Here is a 17,481-nt window from a genome sequence, read left to right on the forward strand (position 1 = left end):
GGCACACCCCACCCACCGGCACACCCAGTCACAGGGAGAACCCCAACCTCATCCTGGTGAATCCCTGGGAGTTCTCTGCTTTCAGCTCCAGGTGCCACTGCACGATATCAGAGATCAATTGAAAGCTGCCAGACAGAAAACCACCACCCCAGCCCAACGTAAAGTTTAATCTCTAGAGAATGAAGAAACAGAGGCCAAACCTGCACCTGTGGAGGAGACCGGACCCGGGGAACAGGAGCTGGAGGAAGAAGAAGGAGATCCCCGACAGTTGGATTTTTAGGACTGCCTCTGCACCTTCCTATGATGGTGGGGGCCACTTTCCCCAAATACCGCCCCCCAGTTTATCACAAGATGAAGCTGAACGGGGTGAAAGCCAGACTTTTGATCAATACGGGAGCAGCCAGATCCTGCCTGTATAGCCACTACTTCTCTCATCACAAATCAACCTTTGGTCCGTTATTCCCAACGGCTACTCACCTTGTGGATGCAGGAGATGTTCCCCTGCTGATCTGTGGGGAAACACGGGCCCTGCGCATCGACACCCATCAGCCGGTGTCGACCCAGCAAAAGTTCATCATATTCAACTCTTCCTGCCGCAATTATGACTGATATCTGGGATGGACTTGTTGCAGAAGCTAGGAGCCACCATTGATTGCCACAACAAACAGTTCCAGTTTCGAAAATCACCTGACCTCCCCCCCCATTCGGGCCATCTGCACTTGCATGCCACGGCCCCATCCAGAAGACTCTATGCCCCCTCCTCCTCCCCCCGGACCTCCCTCCCCTCCCCCCTTCTTTTTCCGCCACCATTTCCTCCGCTGTCATCATCCCCCCCCACCATGAAGCCTGGGTGCCCCTCAACCGGCCCTCAGATACCTCCTTCCTATTTTCCCCACTCCTGCCACCTGGAACCCTCTCGGCCTGCCTTCTACCCCAGCCTTCCTTCCCCCTCATCATACGGCAGTCCGGATTGCCAACCTTGCTCCCTCGTCCCTCACCCTCCCTGAACCTGCCCCGTCGCGACTGATTTTCCACCAGTGACTCCCCCCAATCCCGACCAGTTTCGGAAAAAAAAAATTTTTGGCTCAAACCTCTGCTTTTGGTGAGAAACATCGAAAATTCATAGAGAAATCGCTCACCTGAGGTTTAAAATACTCAACAGAGGTAGCAGTACTCCTTACCTTACTGGGTTTTCTATCAGGCTGGCTCCAAAGAAAACGAGTTCTATGGGAGGGTAACTAATCCACACCATTCATAAACGGTATTTATTTATTTATTTGGTGTGAATTTAAATGTAGTATGAGAGTATATTGGTTTTCAAACAGTAATATAGGCAATATAAGCATTGTTTCACTCATTAACACATCAACATACCTGACCTTTTTTGGTGACATTACCTGATCATCATTTCTGACTGTTTCTTCCTCTAATGCTACGTAAACTTTGTCCTCCACATTGTCATCGACTGGGGAATCACTCTGGCCCTGAATGTCTTTATTGGCCAGGTCACTGGTAACAGGTGAATTGCCGAGACAATGGCATGCAGGGGAGGGAGGTCATGCGGGGTAAGGCATTGTCCCTGCCTGGCATCTTGTAGAGGAAGGTGTCCCGTGTAAACGTACCAAAAATCACGCGCGAAAATTGAAAATTGTGCAAATTATGAACCTTGCAATTGTCTAACGTACCAGTACGTCGATGGGTCTTGCTGTGACAAAACATTGTGACGTACCCATACATTGATAGTACCCCTCGGGTTAATGGCTCATAATTGGAGAGGTGGAAGAAGCCGAGCCCTGTGTCCCCTCCCCCTCCTGCTCCCCTGCCCCTCTGCCCCCCATCCCTGACCATCTCTTCTCTCACAAATCAGACACCCTCTGCCACCTCCTCCTTGATTTCCAGGATCTGTTCACAGCGGGACCTGCCGACATTGGACACATCACCTACCTGGCTTACGAGATTCACACGATGGGCCCACCGATTCAACAGCCATCCTGGTGGAAGAACCATAAACAGCAGGAAGAGGAAGACCACCAGGTACAGGAGATGATCGAAGCCGGAGTCGTCTCCCTCTCCACCAGCCCCTGGTCCGCCCTCATCATCCTGATGGCATTATGCGGTTCCGCTTCGATTGCTACTGGCTTAATGGCGTGACCACCAAGGACGCCACTACACACCCAGGCATAGGCAGCTCCCTGGATTTCCTATACAGGGCCTCCTGGTTCTCCACCCTTGACCACCAGTCAGGGTATTGGCAGGTCCCGGTGAGTGCAGAGGTCAGAGGAAAAACTGCTTTCTTGACCAGCAATGGGAAACATTATGAATTTATTGTTTTGCCCTTTGGCCGCTGTAATACCCCCACCACCTTCTCCAGACTACTGAAATCTGTTCTCAGTGGCCTCACATGGGGAATCTGTCTCACATACTTGGATGACATCATATCTCTTCAGCCAGACCTGGGCCGACCACCTGCAGTGCCTCTGCTGGGTTTTCACCAGGATCTGACAGGCAGGCCTCAAACTCCAGCCCACCAAGTGTGTCCTGGCTGCCAGAACCGTCTCATTCCTGGGGCATGTCATCTCCTAGGCTGGCATATCTCCCAACCCAGACAAGCTCCGGACATCACGGACATACCTCTACAATAAGACGTTCATGGGATTCGAGCCTTCCTCGGCCTGACGTCCTATTACCGGCACTTTGTGAAGGGGTTCACCTACATTGCCAAGCCACTCCACGACTTGACCCGTAAAGGAGAACCATTCATCTGGACGGACGAGAGACGAGCCGCCTTCCAGCAACTTAAGGATAAGTTCGTTTCCATCCCCATTGTGGCCTTTCCCGACTATGCCCTCCCATTCCGGCTCTACACAGACGTTTCCTTAATTGCAATCGGTACTGTGCTGGCACAAGTCCAAGAGGGCCACGAGCACATCATTGCCTGCGCCAGCCATACCCTCAATCAGGCAGAAAAGAATTATGCTGCCACCAAGAGGGAGTGCCTGGGCATCATCTGGGCACTTGAGCACTTCCAGGCATATCTGTCAGGGACCCAAGTTACCATCATCACTGATCATCAGTCCCTCCAGTGGCTGCAGCAGTCTGACACCCACAATGCCCATCTCATCAGATGGTGTGAAACCCTGGAGGAGTTCAGCTATGAAATCTCGTACCGCCCCGGCAAACTCCACACCAACGCGGACGCTCTCTCTCTGCTCCCTGTCAACGCCGCCCAGCCGGAACCCAATCTCCTCCATCAGTGGCATCGCAAGGGGTGACCCCCCTGGATCCCCCAGCACTTTTAAAAAAAACTGTATCACCAGGGCGACCACCTGCTTACCCAGTCCGGGCATATCATACTAGCCCCTGATGCCGCCCTCGATGCCCTCCAACACCTGCACACTCACAACGGCATTTACCTAGGCATGAAAAAACTCTGGTGGACCTTGAACGACACCTATTGGGTGCCCAATCCCTCCACCCTCGCAAAGGAGATTATCCAATCTTGCCAAGCATGCGCCCTCAGTAAGGACATCACCCGTACCGTTGGTCCATCAGGTCGTATTACCGCCCACAAACTTTGTCAGGTATTGGCAATCGACACAGTGGGACCCTTACCCCTGAAATCAGGCTATAGGTACGTGATCACCTTCGCCGATACGTACTCCAGATTCGTCGTAGCCTGCCCAGTGAAGGAACACCACGCTGTCGCAGTGGCTTGCACACTCATTCAGCACGTATTGCCGTACTTCGGTATCCCACAAGCAATACACTCATATAACGCACCCGAGTTCACCAGCAAGATCAAGGAGTTGGCCCACTCATCCTCTTACTGGCCCCAAGGTTATGCCATATGCTAGCGAAGCCATCGTATGCTGATAAATCAACTCCACACAGTGATAGAAGCCAACAAAGACGATGACTGGCCCGCCCATGTAAAAATCATGCAATGGGGCATCAAGTCTTGTCCCTGAGAGGACGGAATTTCATTGTACGTATAAGTGTTTGGGGATACACTCCTCCTCCTGCCCCTTTGGCAGCATTTGCAACCCCCCACTTCTACCTCCACATATGGCCCATTACATCATCTCAAACATCGGCTAACTCACTTCTAGAACAACCTGGACTTCCACCCCGACACTGCCTCCAACCCCTACAAGCCGGGTGACACTGTTATGATAGCGCAGCTCCCCACCCTCCACAAGCTCGTGCCGTGCTTCACTGGTCCCCACACCATCATCCGAGTCCCTAACCCCTATCAGGTGATAGTCGAGTACCACGACACTTCCCGCACTCTCCAAAACCGTCATGTATGGCCTTTTCACACTCCTGCCTCCCCCACCCTGGCCCCATGCCCCACCCCACCCACTACCCCCACGCCACTTCCCTCTACCTCCTATGATTGCTGCATCTCCCCCTCGCCATCTCTCTCTCCCTCCCCCTCCCCGGCTGTCCCCACCTCACCTCCTGTCATGCCGCCTCACACCTCGCCTGACAACTCACCGACACCACCAACTCCCCCCTGCTCCCCCACCTCCTCACCACCCACCGCCTCCTCTCCCAAACCCAGCACCACATGTCCCACCCACACCCCCTCTGCCCACCACACCCCCGCCCCAGCCATCATTCACCACTGCCACCGAATCTCCCTGCCCGCCACCCACACACTCCCCCTCAACCCCGCCTGCCCTGTCCCCTGCCCCTGACTCCACCTGCTCTGCCTATGCCCCCACAACACCACCACCCACTAACCCAACACCCTGCTCCCCTCGCCGTGCCGCCCACACTCCTACCACCCCACAGCCGCCTTCGCATGTCCCATGCACCTCCCACATGCGCTGACACTGCACACCCAAATCACCTCCCACACCCACCCTTAAAACAACCATCACATGCTCTGGCCGCCTCTCCCGCCCACCCACCCGGTACACCCACTCTCCCATCCCACCCACCTCACCGCAAAATCACACCTCTACCCCTGCCCTAAATCATCTCACATTCATGCTACACCAAGCCCAAATCCCAGCCACATACACTCCCAAGAGACACCACGCAGCATTACCCCGACCTAAAACCCCACACTGACCATCCATCTCCAGCATTCAACACAGCCCTGCACAGAAGACAACACCTAGCACTCTGAGAATTGCCGAGCCGTATGGGCTTCGCCCTTCGGACGAAAACAACGAGTCCTAGGACGTCACCACCTCCTACAGCTCCTCCTCTCCTCCACTGACCCATCCACCCTCTTTATCACGTGTGACAAGCAGCTAGACGAGAACTCGGCCACCACAGCCTGGCACACCCTCCTCCAACACCTACACCCAGTCTACCACACCTACGACACCAAAGCTTACCACCTCCAATCACAGGGACATGACTTTTTCCCAGCAGATGATGGTAAAATGCAGTATATTGTCACAGAGGGCGACCTAACATCTCCAGAAGGAGCCCACCAAGGATCACCAACAGCCACCGGGACTCAGGGCTACAACGACATAAGTCCGCCAGGGCCACGAGCCCCTATGACCCAGAGCTCGCCCTCAGTCACCAAAGCAGGAATACAAAACTACCTTCCACTCAGCACCCCTGAGATGGGCGGTAGCCGCTCAACCCTCCTACAGGAGACGGCCTGCAGTCGCTCTGGAGGAAAACAGGAGATGGCCTGTAGCCGCTCCTGCCTTCGTCAGGAGATGGCATGTAGCCACTCTGAAGGTGCCCCTAATGAGACGGCCTGTAGCTGCTCCAGAGGGAATCAAGAGACAGCCTGTAGCTGCTCCCGCCTTCATCAGGAGATGGCCTATAGCCGCTCTGAAGGTGCCCCCAATGAGACGGTCTGTAGCCGCTTGACGCTCCTACAGGAGACGGCATGCAGTCACTCTGGTGACAAACAGGAGATGGCCTGCAGCTGCTCCCGCCTTCATCAGGAGAAGGCCTGTAGCCGCTCTGAAGGTGCCCCTCGAGAGACGGCCTGTAGCCGCTCAACCCTCCTGCAGGAGATGGCCTGTAGCCGCTCCAGAGGGAATCAGGAGACGGCCTGTAGCCACTCCCGTCTTCGTCAGGAGATGGCCTGTAGCCACTCTGAAGGTGTCCCTGAGCCGGTCTGTAGCTGTTCCTTCCCCTGGGCCATGGTCAGTAGCCGGGCCTTAGCGACGGCCTGCAGCCATGCCCCCAGAAGGCCACGGCCAGTATCAGAGCCCTACGGCAGGAAATGGCCGGTTGCTGCTCCTCCGTCAGGTGCTGACTCTTGTTCATCAACTTACCACCCAGAGGGAGTCCCCAGCCTGGAGGAGTACTGGAGAGGCCCCGTGACTTCCACCGGACTCTTCTCCCTGCAGCCGGATCCAGAGAGGACTCACCTGATGGTCCCCGAGGTAGACTGACGCTGCAGCCCCCTCCCCTCTGAACACCGGGGACCGCAGCCCTTGGGACCTCCAGACCGCCCCCAGGACCCACGGGTGGGACTATCCAACACCCAGATGCCGGAGATCTTTGTCCTTCATCAGGCGCCTGAGTGAAAAGTTCAGGCAGTTATTCGGCCCCATCCCAGAGGACCGTACTTCCATCCCAAGCACCGAAAGTAAGGGACCCTTCACCACCCGCAGCCCCGGACGAGAAAGGATGCCCCTATGAATGATCCTGTGGCCCCTGAACACAGAGGCCCCCGGCGGAACCAGCCCTGTCAGTAGGGAGGCTAGGTCACCTCTGCCGCCCTTGTACCTGACCGCCATGACGCCTAGACCCGAAAGGAGTGACAGTGAAAGCACAGTGTCCGTGACTTAGTGACGTGAAGCCAGAGCAGTGAATTAACCATATAAAGGAAGTCAGTGAGAGAAACACCAGTGACAATATAAAAGTGGTGACATGAATAAAAGTAACAGTGAAACCGTGAACACGGCCAAGCAGTGAAATACAGGTCCATTACAGTGAATACACTACCATCTAGTAACGCCACATCATACTAAAATCATACACAGGCCGCAGTGTTAAAGCAATAATTATCAAACAGTGAAATAGTACCACCTACTCCACAAATATATAACTTGGACTTCCTGCAATAATAGTGTAATGCTAGGTGTTTTAAGGGTCGGCATCCCGTCCCTTTAACGCCTAGTGTGTAGCTGGGCTCTCTTTCTAGACTGGAGCTTAGACAAATAGGAGAGAGGCAGGACAGAAAAACCCAAGGCAACAACCTTACATGTGTATTACTAAGTTCTACAGTGGAATGAGTAGATGTCACGTATATAGATACACTGGACAATTACAACTCTTATGTCTAAATATGGGTTATTAGTATCGCGCAGGATACTGCTCGGGTCAAGATGAATAGTACTTAGGGCAGAGGTTTGTATATTATTAGTTGCAGGAAGTCTGAGTTTTATATATTTGTGGAGTAGATGGTACTGTTTCACTGTTGGTAAGTATTACTTCAGCAATGGTGGCTAGGTATGGTTCTAGTATTATGCGGTGTTATCAGATGGTAGCGTATTCACAGTAATATACCCGTATCTCACTGCGTGGCTGTGTTCATGGTGGCACTGTCACTTTTATTCACTCCACCACTTTGAGATTATCACTGGTGCTTTTCTTACTGACTTCCTCTATGGGGTTACTTCACTGCTCTGCCTTCATGTCACTGAGTCACTGACACTGTACTATCACTGTAACTCCTTTCTGGTCTGGGCGTCGTGGCGGTCAGGTACAAGGGCGGCGGAGGTGTCACAGCCTCGCTGCTGATGGGGCTGGGTTCTGCCAGGGGCCTCTGCGTCCAGGGGTCATGGGATCACGCGCAGGGGCGTCCTCTCTCGTCTGAGGCTGTGGGTGGTGAAGGGCCCCGCCCTTTCAGGGCTGGGGGCAGGAATACGACCCTCAGGGCTGGGGCGGAACAACTGTCTGAACTTCTCACTCAGGCGCCTGATGGAGGACGAAGATCTCCTGATCTGGGTGTAGGGAAGTCCCGCCCAGGGGTCCTGGGGGCAGTCTGGGGGTCCCAAGGGCTGTGGTCCCCAGTACTCAACAGTGCCGTCAGGAAGGGGCTGCTGTGTCGGCCTACTTCACGGTCCGTCAGGTGAGTCCTCTCCAGATCCGGCTGCAAGGAGAAGAGGCCAGGGGAAGTCACGGGGCCTCTTCAGTACTCCTCCAGGCTGGAGACTCCCTCTGAGTCGTGGGTTGGGGAACAGGAGTTAGTGGCTACAGGCCGTCTCCTGCCGAAGGGCCCGGCTGCTGGCCGTGGCCTTCTAGGGGTGCGACTACAGGCTGTTGGCAAGGCCCAGCTACTGGCTGTGGCCTGGGGGAGGGAGCAGCTACCAGCAGACTCAGGGGCATCAGAGCGGCTACAGGCTGTCTCCTGACGAAGGCGGGAGCAGCTGCAGGCCGTCTCCTGATTTCCCTCAGAGCGGCTACAGGCCGTCTCCGTCATGAGGGTTGAATGGCTACAGGCCGTCTCAGGGGTGCTGGCAGGAGCTGGAGAAACAGCTCCACCCCGATATTGGTTGGGGAAGGCTCGCCAGGGGAGGTAGTCTTGTATTCCTGCTATGTGGTGGCGGACAAGCTCCGGGTCATAGGGGCGTGTGGCCCGGGCGGACTTGTGCCGTTGTCACCCTAAGTCCTGCTGCGCTGTCGTTGCTCCTCTATGGGTTCCTTCTGGGGGTTTTCGGGTCACCCCCTGTGGCACTATACTGCATTTTACCACCGTCTACTGGGAAAAAGTCACGTCCCTGTGACTGGAGGTGGTATACTTTGATGTCATAGGTGTTGTAAACTGGCTGTAGGTGTTGGAAAGGGCGTGACAGGCTGTGGTGACGGAGTTCTCATCTTGTTGTTCGTCACAGGTGAGAGAGAGGGTGGATGAGTCGGTGGAGGAGCGGAGGAGTCGTTGGAGGTAGTGAGGTCCTCGGACTTGTTGTTTCCGTCCTAGGGGCAGCGCCCATACGGCCTGTCGAATCCTCATGGTGCTAGGTGTTGTCCTCTGTGCAGGGATGTGTTGAATGCTGGAGATGGACAGTGAGTGTGGGGTTTCATGCCGGGGAAATGCAGCATGGTGTCTCTGGGGAGAATAGGTGGCCAGGCTTTGCACCTGGTGTATCGTGAGACGATTTAGGGCAGGGGCAGTGGTGTGATTTTGTGGCAAAGCTGGTGGGGTGGGAGAGTGGGTGTATTGGGAGGGTGGGCAGGAGAGGTAGCCGGAGCATGTGATGGTTGTTTTAAGGGTGGGTGTGGGTGGTGATGTGGGCATGCAGTGTCGGCGTGCGCGTGAGATGCACGAGGCATGCGAGGGCAGCTGTGGGGTGGTAGGGGTGTGGGCGGCATGGTGCAGAGAGTTGGGTGTAGGGTGAATGGGTGGTGGCATTGTGGAGGCGTGGGCGGGACAGGTCGAGTTGGGGGGTGGGCAGGGTTGAGGGGGTGTGTGAGGGCGGCGGGCTGGGAGAAGCGGTGGCAGTGGTGGGCAGCGGCTGGGGCAGGGGTGTGGTGGGTGGAGGGGGCGTGGGCAGGACCTGTGGCGCTGAGAGTGGGAGAGGAGGCGGTGGGTGGTGAGGATATGGGGGAGCGGTGGGGAGTTGGTGGCGTCAGTAGGCTGTTAGGTGAGGTGCGATGCAGCATGACGGAAGGTGATGTGGAGACAGTAGGGGAGGGGGAGGGAGAGAGAGATGGGGAAGGGGAAATGTAGCAGTCGTAGGTTATAGGGGGGAGCAGCGCAGGGGTAATGGGTGGGATGGGGCACAGGGCTGGGGTGTTGGGAGCAGGAGTGAGAAAGGGGCGCACATGCCGGTTTCAGAGAGTGCGGGGAGTGCCGAGGAACTTGACGATTACCTGATAGGGGTTAGGGATGCGGATGATGATGTGGGGTCCCGTGAAGCGCAGCTCGAGTTTGTGGGGAATGGGGAGCTGTGTTCTCATTACCGTGTTGCCCGGCTTGTAGGGGTTGGAGGCAGTGTCAGGGCGGAGGTCCAGGTTGTTTTGGAGATGGGTCAGGTGACGTTTGAGGTGGTGTAGTGGGTCTGTTGTGGGGGTTGAAGTGGGGGGTTGCAAATGCTGCCGAAGGAGCAGGAGGGGTGTTTCCCCGAACACTCGTTCGTATGGTGAAATCCCGTCTTCTCGGGGGCAGGAGTTGATGCCCCATTGCACAATTTTTACATGGGCGGGCCAGTCATCTTTGGTGGCTCCTATCTGGGTGTCGGAGTTGATTCATCAGTGTGAGATGGCTGTGCTCACATATGGCATTTCCTTGGGGCCAGTAAGGGGACGAGTGGGAGGTGTTATAACCGAAGATGTGGGCCAGCTCCTCCCACATCATACTGGTGAACTCGGGTGCGTTATCTGAGTGGATCGCTTGCGGGATACCAAAGTACGGGAACACGTGCTGAATCAGGGCATCGGCCACTGTGACAGCGTGATGTTCCTTTGCTGGGCAGGCCATGACGAATTTGGAATATGTGTCAACGAATGTGATCACGTACCTATAGCCTGATTTCAGGGGTAAGGGTCCCACTACGTCGATTGCCAACAGCTGCCAAGGCTTGTGGGTGTTAATATGGCCAGATGGACTTGCGGTACGGGTCATGTCTTTGCCGAGGGAGCACGCACGGCAGGTTTGGATAATTTCCTTGGCGAGGGCGGAAGGATTGGGCACCAGTAGGTGTCGTTAAAGACCTGCGGGAATTTTTTCATGCTCAGGTGAATGCCATTGTGGGTGTGCAGGTGTCGTAGGGCATCGAGGGCGGTGGCGGGGGCTAGGAGGATATGCCCTGATAGGGTAAGTAGGTGATCGCCCTGGTGATAGTTTATTGAAAAGGTGTTGGGGGATCCAGGGGGGTTGCTCCTTGCGATACCAGTGCTGGAGGAGGTCTGGTTCCAGCTTGGCGGCATGGATGAAGAGCCGACAGAGAGCATCCACATTGGTGTGGAGTTTGCCGGGGCGGTATGAGATTTCATAGTTGAACTCCTCCAGAGTTTCGCCATTGGATGAGCTGGGCATTGTGGGTGTCAGACTGCCGCAGCCACTGGAGGGACTGGTGATCAGTGATGATGGTGATTAGGGTCCCTGATAGATATGCCCAGAAGTGCTCAAGTCCCCAGGTGATGCCTAGGCACTCTCTCTTGGTGGCGGCATAATTTTTTTCACCTAATTGAGCATATGGCTGGTGCAGGCGATGATGTGCTCATGGCCCTCTTGGACTTGTGCCAGCACAGCACCGATCACAATCAGGGAAACGTCTGTAAAGAGCTGGAATGGGAGGGCATAATCGGGAAAGGCCACGATGGGGATGGAAACGAGCTTATCCTGAAGTTGTTCGAAGGCGGCTTGTCTTTCGTCCGTCAGATGAATGGTTCCCCCTTACCAGTCAGGTTGTGGAGTGGCTTGGCAATGTGGGTGAACCCCTTCACAAAACGGCAGTATTAGGATGTCAGGCCGAGGAAGGCTCGGATCCTGTGAATGTCTTGTGGTGGGGGTATGTCCGCGATGGCATGGAGTTTGTCTGGGTCGGGAGATATGCTAGCCTGGGAGATGATGTACCCCAGGAATGAGACGGTTCTGACGGCCAAGACACACTTGGTGGGCCGTAGTTTGAGGCCTGCCTGTCGGATCCTGGTTAAAACCCAGCGGAGGCGCTGCAGGTGGTTGGCCCGGGTCTGGCTGAAAACTATGACGTTGTCCAAGAATGCGAGACAGATCTCCCATGTGAGGCCACTGAGGACGGATTCCATTAATCTGGAGAAAGTGTTGGGGGCGTTACAGAGGCCAAAAGGCAAAACATTAAATTCATAATGTTTCCCGTTGCTGGTCGAGAAGGTGATTATACCTCTGTCCTCCGGGCGCACCTGGACCTGCCAATATTCTGACTGGAGGTCGAGGGTAGAGAACCAGGAGGCGCCATGCAGGGAATCCAGGGAGTTGCCTATACACGGGAGGGGAGTGGCATCCTTGGTGGTTACATCATTAAGCTGGCGGTAATCGCCGCAGAACCGCATCGTGCCATCCTTTTTCTTCATGAGGACGATGGGGGAGGACCAGGGGCTTGTGGAGGGGGAGACGACTCCGGCCTCGATCATCTCCCGTACCTGGCAGTCTTCCTCCTCCCGCTGTTTTTGATTGTTACGCCGGGATGGCTGCTGAATTGGTGGGCCCGTAGTATGAATCTTGTGAGCCAGGTAGGTGGTGTGTCCAATGTCAGCTGGTCCCGTCGCCAATAGATCCTGGAAATCCAGGAGGATGCGGCGGAGGGGTGTCTGATTGGTGAGCGGAGAGATGGTCAGGGATGGGGGGCAGGGGGATGGGGGAGTGAGTTGGGGAGGGGACGTAGGGCTTGGCTTGCTCCATCTCTCTGATTATGAGCCCTTTAGGAAGGGTGAGGGGCGAGGGGGCGAGGTTGGCAATCCGGACTGCTGTGTGATGAGGGGGAAGGAAGGTTGGGGGCAGAAGGCAGGCCGAGAGGGTTCTGGGCGGCAGGAGTGTGGAGAAGAGGACAGAAGTGCTGGAGGGTCGATTGAGGGGCACCCAGGCTTCATTGTGGGGGGGAATGGTGATGGCGGAGGAGATGGTGGTGGAAAAAGAAGGGGGGGAAGGTGGGTGCAGTGGGGGGGGAAAGGAGGGGAGGAGGGGGGTGCAGAGTTTTCTGGCTGGGGCCAGGGCATGCAGGTGCAGACGGCCCGAGGGGGGGGTCACATGCTTTTCGGAACTGGAGCTGTCTGTTGCGGCAATCAATGGTGGCTCCTAACTTCTGCAACAGGTCCAACCCCAGGTATCCATTGTAACTGAGGCAGGATGAGTCAAACATTATGAACTGATGCTAGGTCGACACCGTTTGATGGGTGTCGACGCGCAGGGCCCTTGTTTCCCCATGGATTGGCAGGGGGCCATCCCCCGCATCCATAAGGTGAGTAGCCGTTGGGAATAACGGGCCAAAGGTCGATTTGTGACGGGAGTAGTGGCTATACAGGCAGGATCTGGCCGCTCCCTTATCGACCAGAAGTCTGGCTTTCACCCCGTTCAGCTTCATCTTGTGGTAAACTGGGGGGCGATATTTGGGGGAAATGGCCCCCGCCACAGTGGGAAGGTGCAGGGGTGGTCCTAAAAATCCAACTGTCTGGGGCCTCTTTCTTCTTCCTCCGGCTCCTGTTCCCCGGGTCCGGTCTCCTCCACAGGTGCCGGTTTGTCCTCTGTTACCTCACTCTCTAGAGAGGAAACTTTGCGTTGGCATGAGGTGGTGGTTTTTCGTCGTGCAGCTTTTAATTGATCTCTGATATCGTGCAGTGGGCACCTGGAGCTGCACGCGAAAAACTCCCAGGGGTTCACTAGGATGAGGTTGGGGTTCTCCCTGTGGCTGGGGCATCGGTGGGTGGGGTGTGCCCTCAGTGGGCTGGTTGCTGGGGTGGGGCTGGTACGAGGCATAGCCGGACGGTGCTTGACTAGGGGAGCCGGAATCTTTGTGGGAATCATTCTTACCATGTTGATTTGCTGGGGTGCAGGGCAGAGGTCAGGAGGCGACATATCAGTTGAACGTTGTTATCCAGTTCTCCAGTCGGGTAATGGATCGTAAAGTGCTCTTTGACCATGATGGGGAGCACTCTCAGTAGAGTATTAAAGGTGTGTTGCTCCCGGGTTTCATCATCTGCCTCCGGGTAGGCAGCAGTGACCAGGCATCTTGCCTGGATTAAAGTATCATCTAAGTTGCCATCGAAAGTCAAACTATCCGGTTGGGATAGCGCCACCATTTTACCTAGTGATGGGGTGATGGCTTGGATCACGAGTCTCGTGAAATTCCGCTAGGTAAGCCCTGGTATGATCTTGGGTGCTACATTAGCTGCCGCTTTGCCCAGTAGTGGGAGTGTGACTGCAATTTTCTGCTTGTCATCCTCAAAACCGATATCTAGCAAAGGTTTAATAATTGCCAGGTATGTGTGAATATCATACTGTACAGGGTCGAACTTAGGTAATTGCACATGAGGTTTGGTTGCCATTTTTTCAGTATTTCCTGATTACCTCTCTCATATGCCCAGGTCAAGAACCACCGCTGTCCACCAGTGTAATGCTAGGTGTTTTAAGGGTCGGCTTCCCGTCCCTCTAATGCCTAGTGTGTAGCTGGGCTTTCTTTCTAGACTGGAGCTTAGACAAATAGGAGAGAGGCAGGACACAAAAACTCAAGGCAACAACCTTACATGTGTATTACTAAGTTCTACAGTGAAACGGGTAGATGTCACATATACAGATACACTGGACAATTACAACCCTTATGTCTAGACATGGGTTATTAGTATCGCGCAGGATACTGCTCGGGTCAAGATGAATAGCACTTAGGGTAGAGGTTTATATATTATTAGTTGCAGGAAGTCTAAGTTTTATATATTCGTGGGGTAGATTGTACTGTTTCACTGTTGGTAAGCATTCCTTTAGCACTGGGGTCTGGGTATGGTTCTAGTATTATAAGGTGTTACCAGATGGTAGCATATTCACTGTAATAGACATGTATCTCACTGCATGGCCATGTTCATGGTTGCACTGTCAGATTTATTTACTCCACCACTTTGATATTATCACTGGTGCTCTTCTTACCGACTTCCTTTATGTGGTTAGTTCACTGCTCTGCCTTCATGTCACTGAGTCACGGACACTGTACTATCACTGTCACTCCTTTCTGGTCTGGGCGTCGTGTCGGTCAGGTACAAGGGCGGCAGAGGTGTCACAACCTCGCTACTGACAGGGCTGGGTTCCACCGGGGGCCTCTGCGTCCAGAGGCCATGGGATCAGGTGCAGGAGCGTCCTCTCTCATCCAGGACCGTGGGTGGCGAAGGGCCCTGCACTTTCAGGGCTGGGGGTGGGAGTACGACCCTCAGGGCTGGGGCCAAACAACTGCTTGAACTTCTCCCTCAGGCGCCTGATGGAGGATGAAGATCTCCGGTGTCTGGGTGTAGGAAGGTCCCGTCTGGGGGTCCTGGGGGCGGTCTGGGGGTCCCAAGGGCTGCAGTCCCTGGTGCTCGACAGCGCCGTCAGGAATGGGCTGCGGCACCAGCCTACGTTGGGGTCTGTCAGGTGAGTCCTCTCCAGATCTGCTTGCAAGGAGAAGAGGCCAGGGGAAGTCACGGGGCCTTTCCAGTACTCCTCCAGGCTGGGGACTCCCTCTGAGTCGTGGATTGGGGAACAGGAGTCAGCTCCTGATGGAGGAGCGGGTACAGGCCGTCTCCTGCCATAGGGCCCAGCTACTGGCTGTGGCCTTCTAGGGGTGCGGCTACAGGTCGTCGCCAAGGCCCGGCTACTGGCTGCAGCCTGGGTGAGGGAGCAGCTACCAGCAGACTCCGGGGCACCTTCAGAGAGGCTACAGGTCGTCTCCTGACAAAAGCGGGAGCGGCTGCAGGCCGTCTCCTGATTTCCCTCAGAGCAGCTACAGGTCATCTCCTGACGAAAGCGGAAGTGGCTGCAGGCCGTCTCCTGATTTCCCTCAGAGCGGCTACAGGCCGTCTCCTTCAGGAGGGTTGAGCAGCTACAGGCCGTCTCGGGAAGGACACCTTCAGAGCAGCTTCAGGCCGTCTCGGGAAGGACACCTTCAGAGCAGCTACAGGCCGTCTCCTGACGAAGGCAGGAGCGGCTGCAGGCTGTCTCCTGGTTCCCCTCAGAGTGGCTACAAGCCATCTCCTTCAGGAGGGTTGAGCGGCTACAAGCCGTCTCAGGAAGGGCACCTTCAGAGCGGCTACAGGCCGTCTCCTGACGAAGGCGGGAGCGGCTGCAGGCCATCTCTTGATTTTCCTCAGAGCGGCTACAGGCCATCTCCTTCAGGAGGGTTGAGCGGCTAGTCCGTCTCAGGGGTGCTGGCAGGAGCTGGAGAAACAGCTCCACCCCGATGTTGGTTGGGGACGGCTTACCTGGAAGTTAGTCTTGTATTCCTGCTATGGTGGCGGCAGGCGAGCTCCAGGTCATAGGGGCGTGCCGCCCGGGCGGACTTATGCCGTTGTCGCCCTGAGTCCCGGCACGCTATCCTTGCTCCTCTATGGGCTCCGTCTGGGGGTGTCGGGTCGCCCCCTGTGGCACTATACTACATTTTAAATAGTATATAAACCTCTGCCCTAAATGCTATTCACCTTACTCGACCTTGACCTGAGTGGTATCCTGCGCGATACTAATTACCCATATCTAGGCCTAAGAATTATAATTGTCCAGTGTATCTGTATTCGTGACATCTACCTGTTCCACTGTAGAATTTAGTAATACACATGCGAGGTGGTTGCCTTGAGTTTTTGTGTCCTGCCTCTCTCCTATTTGTCTAAGCTCCGGTCTGGAAAGAGAACCCAGCTACACACTAGGCGTTAGAGGAACGGGAAGCCGACCCTAAAACACCTAGCATTACAGATGGTACAGTAATTCATGATATTCAAAATAATACTTATTATGTGCTTATTAAACATTTTCTTTATTATTATCATTTTGTTAACGAATGCAAAATAATACTAGATCACCAGTATCGATGTAAACAACACGCTGCAAACACAGTGTTGCCATGCTCGTACAATCTAGGTATAGTTTCTCGCTAGATATAGAGGAACTGACTTTGATCATCTATAAATATTTCATTTTTACATTTAATGTTCTATTAGTTTTATTGTTATTTGAGCCATTTTAAATAATATTTTAATATCTGTGGCATTATTCTAGTTAATTTGCCATTCCGTCTTTCTACCTATAGCGAAGTTTGAGTATTTTCAATAGTAACCTTGCACAAACATTCAAACGCTGCATTTACCATATGTACAGAGGCACAAGCTTTGAGAGAAGGTAAGATTTTTGATGTCCTCTATCAATTTTCAGTATCAAAAGTTAATCATATATAAGCTTTATGTATAAAGACTGTAGTGTGTTGAAGAAATTAGCCTTAAATAAACTGGTCAACCACACAGGCTCGGTCTAAATAGACTAGCCTATCTGCGTGATGTATAGGGCCTAGTCTAGCTTATAGGCTAGGTATTAATTCTGTCAGGCGCCTGTATAGTGCTAATTTGAGTAGTATTTCGTTTTATTTTAGTCACACCCTAGGGGAATTCCAGCCGTTTCAATGATATTTACTCCTCAAATTAGGGGGGATTTCAAATATGACATTTTCCTCGCAAACATGTCCTATAGGTGTTTTTGTTCTTGCGGTAACAACTCACTGTATAGTCCATGAAGGTATCAATATCCATAAAATACAATATCTACTCACGGGCCGCACGGGAGCGAAAGAAAATGCACCAGCACCTGGGTGATGATGTCACACTCTCCTCTCTCCCGTCTCCCGCTTCCCAGCTCATACCTTACATTGTTTCAGCACTAAAATTTTTCTTTCTTACCATAGCTTAGCATGTGCTTGCACATAATGTCAAAAATAACGCAGAAAATAATATATGAATTTCTAGCCAAATAATTTATTGGTTTTAGTCATAGCATGCTCATCATTTATAAGCTTTGAAACAGTACTTATGCATATGGACTAGACAATTGTCTCAAAGCACACTTAAAGTTCA

Source organism: Coenobita brevimanus, chromosome 37 (genome assembly GCF_032717465.1).
Source record: "Coenobita brevimanus isolate Jiangsu-jjx chromosome 37, ASM3271746v2, whole genome shotgun sequence".
NCBI lineage: Eukaryota > Metazoa > Arthropoda > Malacostraca > Decapoda > Coenobitidae > Coenobita > Coenobita brevimanus.